Here is a 19,656-nt window from a genome sequence, read left to right on the forward strand (position 1 = left end):
GGAGACGCTCCTGCAAATAATGACACACTCCCGGAGAACCCCCTGTAAATAGTAACACACTCCCGGAGACCCCCAGTAAATATTAACACACTCCCAGAGACGCCCCTGTAAATATTAACACATTCCCGGAGACCCCCTGTAATTATTAACAGACTCCCAGAGACCCCCCTGTAAATATTAACACACTCCCAGAGACCCCCCTGTAAATATTAACACACTCCCAGAGACACTCCTGTAAATATTAACACACTCCCAGAGACCCTTCTGTAAATATTAACACACTCCCAGAGACACCCCTGTAAATATTAATACACTCCCAGAGACCCTCCTGTAAATATTAACACACTCCCAGAGACCTCCCTGTACATATTAACACACACCCAGAGACCCCCCTGTAAATATTAACACACTCCCAGAGACACCCCTGTAAATATTAATACACTCCCAGAGACCCTCCTGTAAATATTAACACACTCCCAGAGACCTCCCTGTACATATTAACACACACCCAGAGACCCCCTTGTAAATATTAACACATTCCCGGAGACCCTCCTGTAAATATTAACACACTCCCAGAGACCCCCCTGTAAATATTAACACCCTCCCAGAGACCCCTCTGTAAATATTAACACACTCCCAGAGACCCCCCTGTAAATATTAACAAACTCCCGGAGACCATTCTGTAAATATTTACACACTCCCGGAGAACCCCCTGTAAATATTAACACACTCCCAGAGACCCCCCTGTAAATATTAACACACTCTCGGAGACGCTCCTGCAAATAATGACACACTCCCGGAGAACCCCCTGTAAATAGTAACACACTCCCGGAGACCCCCAGTAAATATTAACACACTCCCAGAGACGCCCCTGTAAATATTAACACATTCCCGGAGACCCCCTGTAATTATTAACAGACTCCCAGAGACCCCCCTGTAAATATTAACACACTCCCAGAGACCCCCCTGTAAATATTAACACACTCCCAGAGACCCCCCTGTAAATATTAACACACTCCCAGAGACACCCCCTGTAAATATTAACACACTCCCAGAGACCCCCCCTGTAAATATTAACACACTTCCCGAGACCCACCTGTAAATATTAACACACTCCCAGAGACCCCCCTGTAAATATTAACACACTCCCAGAGACCCCCCCTGTAAATATTAACACACTCCCAGAGACCCCCCCTGTAAATATTAACACACTCCCCGAGACCCCCCAGTAAATATTCACACACTCCCAGAGACGCCCCTGTAAATATTAACACACTCCCGGAGAACCCCTGTAAATATTAACACACACTCGGAGACCCCCCTGTAAGTATTAACACACTCCCAGAGACCATCCTGTAAATATTAACACACTCCCAGAGACCCCCCTGTAAATATTAACACACTCCCAGAGATCCCCCAGTAAATATTAACACATTCCCAGAGACCCCCCTGTAAATATTAACACACTCCCAGAGACCTCCCTGTAAATATTAACACACTCCCAAAGAGCCCCCTGTAAATATTAACACACTCCCAGAGACCTCCCTGTAAATATTAACACACTCCCAAAGAGCCCCCTGTAAATATTAACACACTCCCAGAGACCCCCCTGTAAATATTAACACACTCCCAGAGACCTCCCTGTAAATATTAACACATTCCCAGAGACCCCCCTGTAAATATTAACACACTCCCAGAGACCTCCCTGTAAATATTAACACACTCCCAAAGAGCCCCCTGTAAATATTAACACACTCCCGGAGAGCCCCCTGTAAATATTAACACACTCCCGGAGACCACCTGTAAATATTAACACACTCCCAGAGAACCCCCAGTAAATATCAACACACTCCCAGAGACGCCCCTGTAAATATTAACACATTCCCAGAGACCCTCTGTAAATATTAACACACTCCCAGAGACCTCCCTGTAAATATTAACACACTCCCAAAGAGCCCCCTGTAAATATTAACACACTCCCGGAGAGCCCCCTGTAAATATTAACACACTCCCAGAGATCCCCCAGTAAATATTAACACATTCCCAGAGACCCCCCTGTAAATATTAACACACTCCCAGAGACCCCCAATAAATATTAACACACTCCCAGAGACCCTCTTGTAAATATTAACACACTCCCAGAGACCCCCCTGTAAATATTAACACACTCCCACAGACCCCTCTGTAAATATTAACACACTCCCGGAGAACCCCCTGTAAATATTAACACACTCCGAGAGACACCCTGTAAATATTAACGCACTCCCAGAGACCCCCCTGTAAATATTAATACACTCCCAGAGACCCCCCTGTAAATATTAACACACTCCCGGAGACTCTCCTTTAAATATTAACACACTCCCGGAGACCCTCCTGTAAATATTAACACACTCCCAGAGACCCTCCTGTAAATATTAACACACTCCCAGAGACCTCCCTGTAAATATTAACACACTCCCAGAGACCCCCCTGTAAATATTAACACACTCCCAGAGACCCCCTGTAAATATTAACACACTCCCAGAGACACCCCTGTAAATATTAACACACTCCCAGAGACCCCCCTGTAAATATTAACACACTCCCAGAGAACCCCCCTGTAAATATTAACACACTCCCAGAGGCCCCCCTGTAAATATTAACACACTCCCGGAGACCATTCTGTAAATATTAACACACTCCCAGAGACTCCCCTGTAAATATTAACACACTCCCAGAGACCCCCTGTAAATATTAACACACTCTCGGAGACCCTCCTGTAAATAATGACACACTCCCGGAGAACCCCCTGTAAATATTAACACACTCCCGGAGACCCCCTGTAAATATTAACACACTCCCAGAGACTCCCCTGTAAATATTAACACACTCCCAGAGACGCCCCTGTAAATATTAACACACTCCCGGAGAAACCCTGTAAATATTAACACATACCCGGAGACCCCCCTGTAAGTATAAACACACTCCCAGAGATCATCCTGTAAATATTAACACACTCCCAGAGACACCCCTGTAAATATTAACACACTCCCAGAGAGCCCCCTGTAAATATTAACACACTCCCGGAGAGCCCCCTGTAAATATTAACATACTCACGGAGACCCCCCTGTAAATATTAACACACTCCCAGAGACCCTCCTGTAAATATTAACACACTCCCAGAGACCCCCCTGTAAATATTAACACACTCCCAGAGACCCCCTGTAAATATTAACACATTCCCAGAGACCACCCTGTAAATATTAACACACTCCCAGAGACCTCCCTGTAAATATTAACACACTCCCAAAGAGCCCCCTGTAAATATTAACACACTCCCGGAGAGCCCCCTGTAAATATTAACACACTCCCGGAGACCACCTGTAAATATTAACACACTCCCAGAGAACCCCCAGTAAATATCAACACACTCCCAGAGACGCCCCTGTAAATATTAACACATTCCCAGAGACCCTCTGTAAATATTAACACACTCCCGGAGACCCCTCTGTAAATATTAACACACTCCCAGAGGCCATCCTGTAAATATTAACACACTCCCAGAGACCGCCCTGTAAATATTAACACACTCCCAGAGATCCCCCAGTAAATATTAACACATTCCCAGAGACCCCCCTGTAAATATTAACACACTCCCAGAGACCCCCAATAAATATTAACACACTCCCAGAGACCCTCTTGTAAATATTAACACACTCCCAGAGACCCCCCTGTAAATATTAACACACTCCCACAGACCCCTCTGTAAATATTAACACACTCCCGGAGAACCCCCTGTAAATATTAACACACTCCGAGAGACACCCTGTAAATATTAACGCACTCCCAGAGACCCCCCTGTAAATATTAATACACTCCCAGAGACCCCCCTGTAAATATTAACACACTCCCGGAGACTCTCCTGTAAATATTAACACACTCCCGGAGACCCTCCTGTAAATATTAACACACTCCCAGAGACCCTCCTGTAAATATTAACACACTCCCAGAGACCTCCCTGTAAATATTAACACACTCCCAGAGACCCCCCTGTAAATATTAACACACTCCCAGAGACCCCCTGTAAATATTAACACACTCCCAGAGACACCCCTGTAAATATTAACACACTCCCAGAGACCCCCCTGTAAATATTAACACACTCCCAGAGAACCCCCCTGTAAATATTAACACACTCCCAGAGGCCCCCCTGTAAATATTAACACACTCCCGGAGACCATTCTGTAAATATTAACACACTCCCAGAGACTCCCCTGTAAATATTAACACACTCCCAGAGACCCCCTGTAAATATTAACACACTCTCGGAGACCCTCCTGTAAATAATGACACACTCCCGGAGAACCCCCTGTAAATATTAACACACTCCCGGAGACCCCCTGTAAATATTAACACACTCCCAGAGACTCCCCTGTAAATATTAACACACTCCCAGAGACGCCCCTGTAAATATTAACACACTCCCGGAGAACCCCTGTAAATATTAACACATACCCGGAGACCCCCCTGTAAGTATTAACACACTCCCAGAGATCATCCTGTAAATATTAACACACTCCCAGAGACACCCCTGTAAATATTAACACACTCCCAGAGAGCCCCCTGTAAATATTAACACACTCCCGGAGAGCCCCCTGTAAATATTAACATACTCACGGAGACCCCCCTGTAAATATTAACACACTCCCAGAGACCCTCCTGTAAATATTAACACACTCCCAGAGACCCCCCTGTAAATATTAACACACTCCCAGAGACCCCCTGTAAATATTAACACATTCCCAGAGACCACCCTGTAAATATTAACACACTCCCAGACACCTCCCTGTAAATATTAACACACTCCCAAAGAGCCCCCTGTAAATATTAACACACTCCCGGAGAGCCCCCTGTAAATATTAACACACTCCCAGAGATACCCCAGTAAATATTAACACATTCCCAGAGACCCCCCTGTAAATATTAACACACTCCCAGAGACCCCCTGTAAATATTAACACACTCACGGAGACCCTCCTGTAAATAATGACACACTCCCGGAGAACCCCCTGTAAATATTAACACACTCCCGGAGACCCCCTGTAAATATTAACACACTCCCAGAGACCCCCCAGTAAATATTAACACACTCCCAGAGACGCCCCTGTAAATATTAACACACTCCCAGAGACCATCCTGTAAATATTAACACACTGCCAGAGACCCCCGTGTAAATATTAACACACTCCCAGAGATCCCCCAGTAAATATTAACACATTCCCAGAGACTCCCCTGTAAATATTAACACACTCCCAGAGACCCCCAGTAAATATTAACACATTCCCAGAGACCCCCCTGTAAATATTAACACACTCCCAGAGACCCTCTTGTAAATATTAACACACTCCCAGAGACCCCCCTGTAAATATTAACACACTCCCAGAGACCCCCCTGTAAATATTAACACACTCCCACAGACCCACCTGTAAATATTAACACACTCCCGGAGAACCCCCTGTAAATATTAACACACTCCCAGAGACACCCTGTAAATATTAACGCACTCCCAGAGACCCCCCTGTAAATATTAATACACTCCCAGAGACCCGCCTGTAAATATTAACACACTCCCGGAGACCCTCCTGTAAATATTAACACACTCCCAGAGACCCTCCTGTAAATATTAACTCACTCCCAGGGACCCCCCTGTAAATATTAACACACTCCCAGAGACCCCCCTGTAAATATTAACACACTCCCAGAGACCTCCCTGTAAATATTAACACACACCCAGAGACCCCCCTGTAAATATTAACACAGTCCCAGAGACCCCCTGTAAATATTGACACACTCCCAGAGACCCCCATGTAAATATTAACACACTCCCTGAGACCCCCTGTAAATATTAACACACTCCCAGAGACCCTCCTGTAAATATTAACGCACTCCCAGAGAACACCCTGTAAATATTAACACACTCCCAGAGACCCCCCTGTAAACATTAACGCACTCCCAGAGACCCCCCTGTAAATATTAACACACTCCCAGAGACCCCTGTAAATATTAACGCAATCCCAGAGACCCCCCTGTAAATATTAACACACTCCCAGAGACCACACTGTAAATATTAACACACTCCCACAGACCCCCCTGTAAATATTAACACACTCCCGGAGAACGCCCTGTAAATATTAACACACTCCCAGAGACACCCCTGTAAATATTAACGCACTCCCAGAGACCCCCCTGTAAATATTAATACACTCCCAGAGACCCCCCTGTAAATATTAACACACTCCTGGAGACCTTCCTGTAAATATTAACACACTCCCAGAGACCCTCCTGTAAATATTGACGCACTCCCAGAGACACCCCTGTAAATATTAACACACTCCCAGAGACCTCCCTGTAAATATTAACACACTCCCAGAGACCCCCCTGTAAATATTAACACACTCCCAGAGACCCCCTGTAAATATTAACACACTCCCAGAGACCCCCTGTAAATATTAACACACTCCCAGAGACCCCTTTGTAAATATTAACACACTCCCAGAGAACCCCCTGTAAATATTAACACACTCCCAGAGACCCCCCCTGTAAATATTAACACACTCCCAGAGACCCCCCTGTAAATATTAACACACTCCCAGAGACCCCCCTGTAAATATTAACACACTCCCAGAGACACCCCTGTAAATATTAACGCACTCCCAGAGACCCACCTGTAAATATTAACACACTCCCAGAGACCCTCTTGTAAATATTAACACACTCCCAGAGACCCCCTGTAAATATTAACGCACTCCCAGAGACCCCCCTGTAAATATTAACACATTCCCAGGGACCTCCCTGTAAATATTAACACACTCCCAGAGACCCCCTTGTAAATATTAACACACTCCCAGAGACCTCCCTGTAAATATTAACACACTCCCAGAGACCCCCCTGTCAATATTAACACACTCCCAGAGACCCCCTGTAAATATTAACACACTCCCAGAGAACCCCCTGTAAATATTAACACACTCCCAGAGACCCCCCCTGTAAATATTAACACACTCCCAGAGACCCCCCTGTAAATATTAACGCACTCCCAGAGACCCCCCTGTAAATATTAACACACTCCCAGAGACCCCCTGTAAATATTAACGCAATCCCAGAGACCCCCCTGTAAATATTAACACACTCCCAGAGACCCCCATGTAAATATTAACACACTCCCAGAGACCCCACTGTAAATATTAACGCACTCCCAGAGACCCCCCTGTAAATATTAACACACTCCCAGAGACCCTCCTGTAAATATTAACAGACTCCCAGAGACCCCCGTAAATATTAACGCACTCCCAGAGACCCCCCTGTAAATATTTACACGCTCCCAGAGACCCCCCTGTAAATATTAACACACTCCCAGAGACCCCCCTGTAAATATTAACACACTCCCAGAGACCCCCCTGTAAATATTAACACACTCCCAGAGACCCCTCTGTAAATATTAACGCAATCTCAGAGACCCCCCTGTAAATATGAACACACTCCCAGTGACCCCCTGTAAATATTAACGCACTCCCAGAGACCCCCCTGTAAATATTAACACACTCCCAGAGACCCTCCTGTAAATATTAACACACTCCCGGAGACCCTCCTGTAAATATTAACACACTCCCAGAGACCCTCCTGTAAATATTAACGCACTACCAGAGATCCCCCTGTAAATATTAACACACTCCCAGAGACCTCCCTGTAAATATTAACACACTCCCAGAGACCCCCCTGTAATTATTAACACACTCCCAGAGACCCCCTGTAAATATTAACACACTCCGAGAGACCCCCCTGTAAATATTAACACACTCCCAGAGAACCCCCTGTAAATATTAACACACTCCCAGAGACCCCCCTGTAAATATTAACACACTCCCAGAGACACCCCTGTAAATATTAACACACTCCCAGAGACCCCCCTGTAAATATTAAGACACTCCCAGAGACCCTCTTGTAAATATTAACACACTCCCAGAGACCCCCCTGTAAATATTAACACACTCCCAGAGACCCTCCTGTAAATATTAATGCACTCCCAGAGACCGCCCTGTAAATATTAACACACTCCCAGAGACCCTCCTGTAAATATTAACACACTCCCACAGACCCCCTGTAAATATTAACACACTCCCTGAGAACCCCATGTAAATATTAACACACTCCCAGAGACACCCTGTAAATATTAACGCACTCCCAGAGACCCACCTGTAAATATTAACACACTCCCAGAGATCCCCCTGTAAATATTAACACACTCCCGGAGACCCCCTGTAATTATTAACACACTCCCAGAGACCCCCCTGTAAATGTTAACACACTCCCAGAGAGCCCCCTGTAATTATTAACACACTCCCAGAGACAATTCACAATTCACAATTCAAATCGCTTTATTGGCATGATAAGTTACATCTTATGTTGCCAAAGCATCAAAATACATTTATGGTTGAGCACATAAACGCTGTTCTATTCATACAGTGTATAAACAGGTATATCCCTGAGTGTATAAATATACATTCGCATTGTTTATATATATCCTGCATATATATAAACGTATATATATATGTATACCCCCCTGTAAATATTAACACATTCCCGGAGACCCTCCTGTAAATATTAACACACTCCCAGAGACCCCACTGTAAATATTAACACACTCCCAGAGACCCTCTTGTAAATATTAACACACTCCCAGAGACCCCCCTGCAAATATTAACACACTCCCACAGACCCCCCTGTAAATATTAACACACTCCCGGAGAACGGCCTGTAAATATTAACACACTCCCAGAGACACCCCTGTAAATATTAACGCACTCCCAGAGAACCCCCTGTAAATATTAATACACTCCCAGAGACCCCCCTGTAAATATTAACACACTCCTGGAGACCTTCCTGTAAATATTAACACACTCCCAGAGACCCTCCTGTAAATATTGACGCACTCCCAGAGACCCCCCTGTAAATATTAACACACTCCCAGAGACCTCCCTGTAAATATTAACACACTCCCAGAGACCCCCCTGTAAATATTAACACACTCCCAGAGACCCCCTGTAAATATTAACACACTCCCAGAGACCCCCTGTAAATATTAACACACTCCCAGAGACCCCTTTGTAAATATTAACACACTCCCAGAGAACCCCCTGTAAATATTAACACACTCCCAGAGACCCCCCCTGTAAATATTAACACACTCCCAGAGACCCCCCTGTAAATATTAACACACTCCCAGAGACCCCCCTGTAAATATTAACACACTCCCAGAGACCCCCCTGTAAATATTAACGCACTCCCAGAGACCCACCTGTAAATATTAACACACTCCCAGAGACCCTCTTGTAAATATTAACACACTCACAGAGACCCCCTGTAAATATTAACGCACTCCCAGAGACCCCCCTGTAAATATTAACAGATTCCCAGGGACCTCCCTGTAAATATTAACACACTCCCAGAGACCCCCTTGTAAATATTAACACACTCCCAGAGACCTCCCTGTAAATATTAACACACTCCCAGAGACCCCCCTGTAAATATTAACACACTCCCAGAGACCCCCTGTAAATTTTAACACACTCCCAGAGACCCCCTGTAAATATTAACACACTCCCAGAGACCCCTTTGTAAATATTAACACACTCCCAGAGACCCCCCTGTAAATATTAACACACTCCCAGAGACCCCCCGTAAATATTAACACACTCCCAGAGACCCCCCTGTAAATATTAACGCACTCCCAGAGACCCACCTGTAAATATTAACACACTCCCAGAGACCCTCTTGTAAATATTAACACACTCCCAGAGACCCAATTTTTACAATTTTACAATTTAAATCGCTTTATTGGCATGATAAGTTACATCTTATGTTGCCAAAGCATCAAAATACATTTATGGTTCAGCACATAAACGCAGTTCTATTCATACAGTGTATAAACAGGTATATCCCTGAGTGTATAAATATACATTCGCATTGTTTATATATATTTTTTTCTTAGCTTACTGGTTGTCCCTCTGTTCATGGCAAGCTGCAACATAGTGCGCCGCCAGCGTTACACAGCTTCTCTCCTCTCCCAGTAGGAATGGGAGTTTTTGGTTGTAAATATTAACGCACTCCCAGAGACCCACCTGTAAATATTAACACACTCCCAGAGACACCCTGTAAATATTAACACACTCCCAGAGACCCTCCTGTAAATATTAACACGCTCCCAGAGACCCTCCTGTAAATATTAACACACTCCCGGAGACCCTCCTGTAAATATTAGCACACACCTAGAGATCCCCCTGTAAATATTAACACACTCCCGGAGACCCCCTGTAATTATTAACACACTCCCAGAGACCCCCCTGTAAATATTAACACACTCCCAGAGACCCCCCTGTAAATATTAACACAATCCCAGAGACACTCCTGTAAATATTAACGCACTCCCAGAGACCCCCCCTGTAAATATTAATACACTCCCAGAGACCACCCTGTAAATATTAACACACTCCCGGGGACCCTCCTGTAAATATTAACACACTCCCAGAGACCCTCCTGTAAATATTAACGCACTCCCAGAGACCCCCCTGTAAATATTAACGCACTCCCAGAGACCCCCCTGTAAATATTAACACACTCCCAGAGACCCTCCTGTAAATATTAACGCACTCCCAGAGACCCCCCTGTAAATATTAACACACTCCCAGAGACCCTCCTGTAAATATTAACACACTCCCAGAGACCCCCTGTAAATATTAACGCACTCCCAGAGACCCCCCTGTAAATATTAACACACTCCCAGAGACCCTGCTGTAAATATTAGCACACTCCCAGAGACCCCCTGTAAATATTAACGCACTCCCAGAGACCCCCCTGTAAATATTAACACACTCCCAGAGACCCTCCTGTAAATATTAACACACTCCCAGAGACCCTCCTGTAAATATTAACACACTCCCGGAGACCCTCCTGTAAATATTAGCACACACCTAGAGATCCCCCTGTAAATATTAACACACTCCCGGAGACCCCCTGTAATTATTAACACATTCCCAGAGACCCCCCTGTAAATATTAACACACTCCCAGAGACCCCTCTGTAATTATTAACACACTCCCAGAGACACTCCTGTAAATATTAACACACTCCCAGAGACCCCCCTGTAAATATTAACACACTCCCAGAGAACCCCTGTAAATATTAACACACTCCCAGAGATCCAATTCACAATTCACAATTCAAATCGCTTTATTGGCATGATAAGTTACATCTTATGTTGCCAAAGCATCAAAATACATTTATGGTTTAGCACATAAACGCAGTTCTATTCATACAGTGTATAAACAGGTATATCCCTGAGTGTATAAATATACATTCGCATTGTTTATATATATTCTTTTCTTAGTTTACTGGTTGTCCCTCTGTTCATGGCAAGCTGTAACATAGTGTGCCGCCAGTGTTATACAGCTTCTCTCCTCTCCCAGTAGGAATGGGAGTTTTTGGTTGTCATTCAGATTTCTGAAATCAGGGCATATTTGTGAGAATTTTTGGTAGAAATTCTCCCTGATGCCCTGATATTTTCCGCAGGCTGTGAGGAAGTGCATCTCTGTCGCCACTACTCCCTGACTGCAGTGAGAGCACATCCTGTCTTCTCTTGGTAGCCTGGTCTGCCTGTGTCTGCCTTTTTCGATCGCTAGGCTATGTTCGCTAAGTCTGTACCTTGTCAAGGTTCTTCTCAGTTTGTTATCCTTTACCATGGTCAGGTAATCAGCTATGTTGTATTGTCTGTTTAGGGCCAAGTAGCAATTGAGTTTGCTTTGGGTTTTTGTTGTTTCTGCCCAATATGTCAGATATTTTTCCTTTTGCTTAGCGACGATTGTGTTTGGTCGAAATCTTTGTGTTACCCTGTCACTGTCCTGGGGCTGGTTATTGTTAGTGTTGTTAGTAGTTACTTCACTGAGTCCCAGGACTAGTTGACTGAGGGTATTCTTCTTTATGGTCAGCTCTTGGCATTTCAGGGCGTCGTAGTGATCGCATTGGGGATTGCTCATTTGTAGGTGATTCCAAAATTTGGTGGCTCTTTTTTGGACAGTGATTATTAATGGATATTGGCCTAGTTCCGCCCTGCATGCATTGTTTAGTGTTTTCCTTTGAGTCCGGAGGATACTTTTACAGAATTCTGCATGTAGGATCTCAATTGGGTGTTTGTCCCATTTTGCAAATTCTTGTTGTGTTAGCGGTCCCCATACCTCACTGCCATAGAGTGCAATTGGTTCAATTCCTGATTTGAAAATTTTGAGCCAAATGCTAATTGGGATTTCTATTTGGATTGATTTTTTGATGGCAAAGAAAGCCCTTCTTGCTTTCTCTTTCAGTTCATTCACAGCCAGATTGAAGTTTCCCGTAGAACTGATTTTTAAGCCCAAGTATGTGTAGTTAGTGGTTTGTTCAATTATGGTTGTTCCTACTGTGAAATTTATTTTGTAAATATTAACACACTCCCAGAGACACCCCTGTAAATATTAACGCACTCCCAGAGACCCCCCTGTAAATATTAATACACTCCCAGAGACCCTCCTGTAAATATTAACACACTCCCAGAGACCTCCCTGTACATATTAACACACACCCAGAGACCCCCCTGTAAATATTAACACATTCCTGGAGACCCTCCTGTAAATATTAACACACTCCCAGAGACCCTCTTGTAAATATTAACACACTCCCAGACACCCCCCTGTAAATATTAACACACTCCCACAGACCCCCCTGTAAATATTAACACACTCCCGGAGAACCCCCTGTAAATATTAACACACTCCCAGAGACACCCCTGTAAATATTAACGCACTCCCAGAGACCCCCCTGTAAATATTAACACACTCCCAGAGACCCCCCTGTAAATATAAACACACTCCCAGAGACCTCCCTGTAAATATTAACACACTCCCAGAGACCCCCCTGTAAATAATAACACACTCCCAGAGACCCCCTGTAAATAATAACACACTCCCAGAGACCCGCCTTTAAATATTAACACACTCCCAGAGAACCCCCTGTAAATATTAACACACTCCCAGAGACCCCCCCTGTAAATATTAACACACTCCCAGAGACCCCCCTGTAAATATTAACACACTCCCAGAGACCCCCCTGTAAATATTAACACACTCCCAGAGACCCGCCTGTAAATATTAACGCACTCCCAGAGACCCCCCTGAAAATATTAACACACTCCCACAGACACTCCTGTAAATATTAACACACTCCCAGAGACCCTCCTGTAAATATTAACACACTCCCAGAGACCCCCTGTAAATATTAACACACTCCCAGAGACACCCTGTAAATATTAACACACTCCCAGAAACCCTCCTGTAAATATTAACACACTCCCAGAGACCCTCCTGTAAATATTAACACACTCCCGGAGACCCTCCTGAAAATATTAGCACACACCTAGAGATCCCCCTGTAAATATTAACACACTCCCGGAGACCCCCTGTAATTATTAACACACTCCCAGAGACCCCCCTGTAAATATTAACATACTCCCAGAGACCCCCCTGTAAATATTAACAAACTCCCAGAGACACCCCTGTAAATATTAACGTACGCCCAGAGACCCCCCTGTAAATATTAATACACTCCCAGAGACCACCCTGTAAATATTATTACACTCGCGGAGACCCTCCTGTAAATATTAACACACTCCCAGAGACCCTCCTGTAAATATTAACGCACTCCCAGAGACCCCCCTGTAAATATTAACACACTCCCAGAGACCCCCCTGTAAATATTAACACACTCCCAGAGACCCCCCTGTAAATATTAACACACTCCCAGAGACCCCCCTGTAAATATTAACACACTCCCAGAGACCCCCCTGTAAATATTAACGCACTCCCAGAGACCCCCCTGTAAATATTAACGCACACCCAGAGACCCCCCTGTAAATATTAACACACTCCCAGAGGCCCCCCTGTAAATATTATCACACTCCCAGAGACCCCCCTGTAAATATTAACGCACTCGCAGAGACCCCCCTGTAAATATTAACACACTCCCAGAGACCCTCCTGTAAATATTAACACACTCCCAGAGACCCCCTGTAAATATTAACGCACTCCCGGAGAACCCCCTGTAAATATTAACACACTCCCAGAGACACCCCTGTAAATATTAACGCACTCCCAGAGACCCCCCTGTAAATATTAATACACTCCCAGAGACCCCCCTGTAAATATTAACACACTCCCAGAGACCCTCCTGTAAATATTAACGCACTCCCAGAGACCCCCCTGTAAATATTAATACACTCCCAGAGACCTCCCTGTAAATATTAACACACTCCCAGAGACCCCCCTGTAAATATTAACACACTCCCAGAGACCCCCTGTAAATGTTAACACACTCCCAGAGACCCCCCTGTAAATATTAACACACTCCCAGAGAACCCCATGTAAATATTAACACACTCCCAGAGACCCCCCCTGTAAATATTAACACACTCCCAGAGACCCCCCTGTAAATATTAACACACTCCCAGAGACCCCCCTGTAAATATTAACACACTCCCAGAGACCCCCCTGTAAATATTAACGCACTCCCAGAGACCCCCCTGTAAATATTAACACACTCCCAGAGACCCTCCTGTAAATATTAACACACTCCCAGAGACCCCCGTAAATATTAACGCACTCCCAGAGACCCCACTGTAAATATTAACACACTCCCAGAGACCCCCTGTAAATATTAACACACTCCCAGAGAACCCCCTGTAAATATTAACACACTCCCAGAGACCCCCCTGTAAATATTAACACACTCCCAGAGACCCCCCTGTCAGTATTAACACACTCCCAGAGACCCTCCTGTAAATATTAACACACTCCCGGAGATACGCCTGTAAATATTAACACACTCCCAGAGACCCTCCTGTAAATATTAACGCACTCCCCGAGACCCCCCTGTAAATATTAACACACTCCCAGGGACCTCCCTGTAAATATTAACACACTCCCAGAGACCCCCCTGTAAATATTAACACACTCCTAGAGACCCTCTGTAAATATTAACACACTCCCAGAGAACCCCCTGTAAATATTAACACACTCCCAGAGACCCCCCTGTAAATATTAACACACTCCCAGAGACCCCCCTGTAAATATTAACACACTCCCAGAGACCCCCTGTAAATATTAACACACTCCCAGAGACCCCCCTGTAAATATTAACACACTCCCAGAGACACCCCTGTAAATATTAACGCACTCCCAGAGACACCCTGTAAATATTAACACACTCCCAGAGACAACATTGTAAATATTAACACACTCCCGGAGACCCTCCTGTAAATATTAACACACTCCCAGAGACCCTCCTGTAAATATTAACGCACTCCCAGAGACCACCCTGTAAATATTAACGCACTCCCAGAGACCCCCCTGTAAATATTAACACACTCCCAGAGACCCTCCTGTAAATATTAACGCTCTCCCAGAGGCCCCCCTGTAAATATTAACACACTCCCAGAGACCCTCCTGTAAATATTAACACACTCCCAGAGACCCCCTGTAAATATTAACGCACTCCCAGAGACCCCCCTGTAAATATTAACACTCTCCCAGAGACCCTCCTGTAAATATTAACACACTCCCAGAGACCCTCCTGTAAATATTAACACACTCCCGGAGACCCTCCTGTAAATATTAGCACACACCTAGAGATCTCCCTGCAAATATTAACACACTCCCGGAGACCCCCTGTAATTATTAACACACACCCAGAGACCCCCCAGTAAATATTAACACACAATTTCACAATTCACAATTCAAATCGCTTTATTGGCATGATAAGTTACATCTTATGTTGCCAAAGCATCAAAATACATTTATGGTTTAGCACATAAACGCAGTTCTATTCATACAGTGTATAAACAGGTATATCCCTGAGTGTATAAATATACATTCGCATTGTTTATATATATTCTTTTCTTAGTTTACTGGTTGTCCCTCTGTTCATGGCAAGCTGTAACATAGTGTGCCGCCAGTGTTATACAGCTTCTCTCCTCTCCCAGTAGGAATGGGAGTTTTTGGTTGTCATTCAGATTTCTGAAATCAGGGCATATTTGTGAGAATTTTTGGTAGAAATTCTCCCTGATGCCCTGATATTTTCCACAAGCTGTGAGGAAGTGCATCTCTGTCTCCACCACTCCCTGACTGCAGTGAGAGCATATCCTGTCCTCTCTTGGCAGCCTGGTCTGCCTGTGTCTGCCTTTTTCGATCGCCAGGTTATGTTCGCTAAGTCTGTACCTTGTCAAGGTTCTTCTCAGTTTGTTATCCTTTACCATGGTCAGGTAATCAGCTATGTTGTATTGTCTGTTTAGGGCCAAGTAGCAATTGAGTTTGCTTTGGGTTTTTGTTGTTTCTGCCCAATATGTCAGATATTTTTCCTTTTGCTTAGCGACGATTGTGTTGGGTCGAATTCTTTGTGTTACCCTGTCACTGTCCTGGGGCTGGTTATTGTTAGTATTGTTAGGAGTTACTTCACTGAGTCCCAGGACTAGTTGACTGAGGGTATTCTTCTTTATGGTCAGCTCTTGGCATTTCAGGGCGTCGTAGTGATAGCATTGGGGATTGCTCATTTGTAGGTGATTCCAAAATTTGGTGGCTCTTTTTTGGATAGTGATTATTAATGGATATTGGCCTAGTTCCGCCCTGCATGCATTGTTTACTGTTTTCCTTTGAGTCCGGAGGATACTTTTACAGAATTCTGCATGTAGGATCTCAATTGGGTGTTTGTCCCATTTTGCAAATTCTTGTTGAGTTAGCGGTCCCCATACCTCACTGCCATAGAGTGCAATTGGTTCAATTACTGATTTGAAAATTTTGAGCCAAATGCTAATTGGGATTTCTATTTGGATTGATTTTTTGATGGCATAGAAAGCCCTTCTTGCTTTCTCTTTCAGTTCATTCACAGCCAGTTTGAAGTTTCCCGTAGAACTGATTTTTAAGCCCAAGTATGTGTAGTTAGTGGTTTGTTCAATTTTGGTTGTTCCTACTGTGAAATTTATTTTGGGTCCCTGATGTTTGGATCTTTGCTGGAACACAAGGACTTTGGTTTTTTGGGGATTTATTGTCAGGGCCCAAGTCTGGCAGTACGATTCCAGCAGGTCCAGGTTTTGCTGTAGCCCCTCTTTGGTAGGTGACAGCAGAACCAGGTCGTCTGCATAGAGGAGGAATTTAACCTTGGATTCATATAGGGTGAGGCCGGGTGCTGTAGATTGTTCAAGTAGTTTTGCCAATCCATTTATGTAAATATTAAAGAGTGTCGGTGAGATTGGCGAGCCCTGCGTCACCCCCCGCCCCTGTGGGAAGTATTTTGTTTGTTTGTCTCCAATTTTAACTGCACATTTGTTGTTTGTATACATTGATTTAATTACATCATATGTTTTCCCTCCAACCCCGCTTTCGATAAGTTTCAGGAATAAACCGTCATGCCAGATGGAGTCGAAAGCCTTCTGGAAATCTACAAAGCATGCGTAGATTTTGCTTTTGTTATGGTGAACGTGTTTGTCAATTAGGGTCTGTAGGGTGAAGATATGATCGGATGTTCTATAGTTTGGCAGGAATCCAATTTGGCTTTTACTCAAGACATTGTGCTCCTCAAGGAAGTTTATAAGTCTTTTGTTTATGATGCTACAGAATACCTTCCCCAGGTTACTGTTTACACAGATGCCTCGATAGTTGTTTGGGTCGATTTTGTCCCCACTTTTGTATATGGGCGTTATGAGTCCTTTGTTCCAGATATCAGGGAAATAACCGACACTCAGAACCAAGTTGAAGAGTTTTAGGATAGCCAGTTTCATTTTGTTGTCTGTGTGTTTAATCATCTCGTTTAGTATGCCGTCTGTCCCGCAGGCTTTTCCTGGTCGCAGGTCCTTGAGTTTTTCAAGAAGTTCTTTTTCTGTTATTATGGCGTCCAGCGGGTTTTGGTTATCTTTTATGGCCATTTCTAGCTTTTCCAGTTTTTTGCATATTTGGTGTTGCTCTGGTCTTAGTGTGTTTTTCTGGTATAATTTTTCAAAGTGGTTTACCCATGTGTCCCCATTTTGAATGGCCAAATCGTCGTGTTGTTTTTTGTGTAGTGTTTTCAAGTTTTCCCAGAAACAATTGGAATCAATGGATTCCTCCATGGAGCTGAGTGTATTCTTAATATATTGCTCTTTTTTGGTTCTGAGTGTGTTTCTGTATTGTGTTAGTGTCTGACAATAAGTAAGGCGTAGTTCCTCGTTTTCTGGATGTCTGTGTTTTTGGTTTGATATTTTTCTAAGTTTTTTCCTCATGTTATGGCAATCTCGGTCAAACCATTTTTCATAGTTTTTTGTTTTGGGTTTGTTCTTGCGAGCTTTCAAGTTTGCATTTGTTGCCAAATTATCAAAAATATTGTTTAGTTTACTAACTGCCCGGTTTACGCCTTCTTTATTGTGAGTGTATATGTTATCCAGAAAGGTGTCTAAGAGAGCTTGAGTTGATGCATTGCTAATTGTTTTCTGGTATTTTTCCGTGTCATTTTTGGCCCATCTGTACGATTTTTTGGTGTTGTACAGTTTACTGGGTTGTGTTTCTATGTTGTTTGTTTCTGTCTTTTTGAGGAACATAGTAATTTGACTGTGATCTGACAGTGTTGTTTGTGGTTTGACTGTGAATGCTCTGAAAGAGGATGGGTCTAAGTCTGTAATCATATAGTCTACTGTGCTGCAGCCAAGAGGTGAGCAATAGGTCGATCTTCCGAGGAGGTCTCCTATGAACCTACCATTGACAATGTACAGACCCAGGTTTCGACAGAGCTGTAGTAGCTGTTTTCCGTTGGTATTTGACTGCTTGTCGCAGTTATGCCTGTATGGAAGGGAAGGGATGTCAAAGTGGTTATTCCCGAAAACGTAATTGTTTCCCTGATTATTGGTGAAGTCTGGTTCTCCGCCCTCCCACTCCCACTTCACACTCCCAGAGACCCCCCTGTAATTATTAACACACTCCCAGAGACACTCCTGTAAATATTAACACACTCCCAGAGACCCCGCTGTAAATATTAACACACTCCCAGAGACCCCCCTGTAAATATTAACACACTCCCAGAGACCCTCCTGTAAATATTAACACACTCCCAGAGACCTCCCTGTACATATTAACACACACCCAGAGACCCCACTGTAAATATTAACACATTCCCGGAGACCCTCCTGTAAATATTAACACACTCCCAGAGACCCCCCTGTAAATATTAATACACTCCCAGAGACGCCCCTGTAAATATTAACACACTCCTGGAGACCCTCCTGTAAATATTAACACACTCCCAGAGACCCTCCTGTAAATATTAACGCACTCCCAGAGACCTCCCTGTAAATATTAACACACTCCCAGAGACCTCCCTGTAAATAATAACACACTCCCAGAGACCCCCCTGTAAATATTAACACACTCCCAGAGACCCCCTGTAAATATTAACACACTCCCAGAGACCCCTTTGTAAATATTAACACACTCCCAGAGAACCCCATGTAAATATTAACACACTCCCAGAGACCCCCCCTGTAAATATTAACACACTCCCAGAGACCCCCCTGTAAATATT

The sequence above is a fragment of the Somniosus microcephalus genome, chromosome 16, assembly GCF_052327205.1.
Source record: "Somniosus microcephalus isolate GS21.2 chromosome 16, FLI_Smic_1.0, whole genome shotgun sequence".
Lineage (NCBI taxonomy): Eukaryota > Metazoa > Chordata > Chondrichthyes > Squaliformes > Somniosidae > Somniosus > Somniosus microcephalus.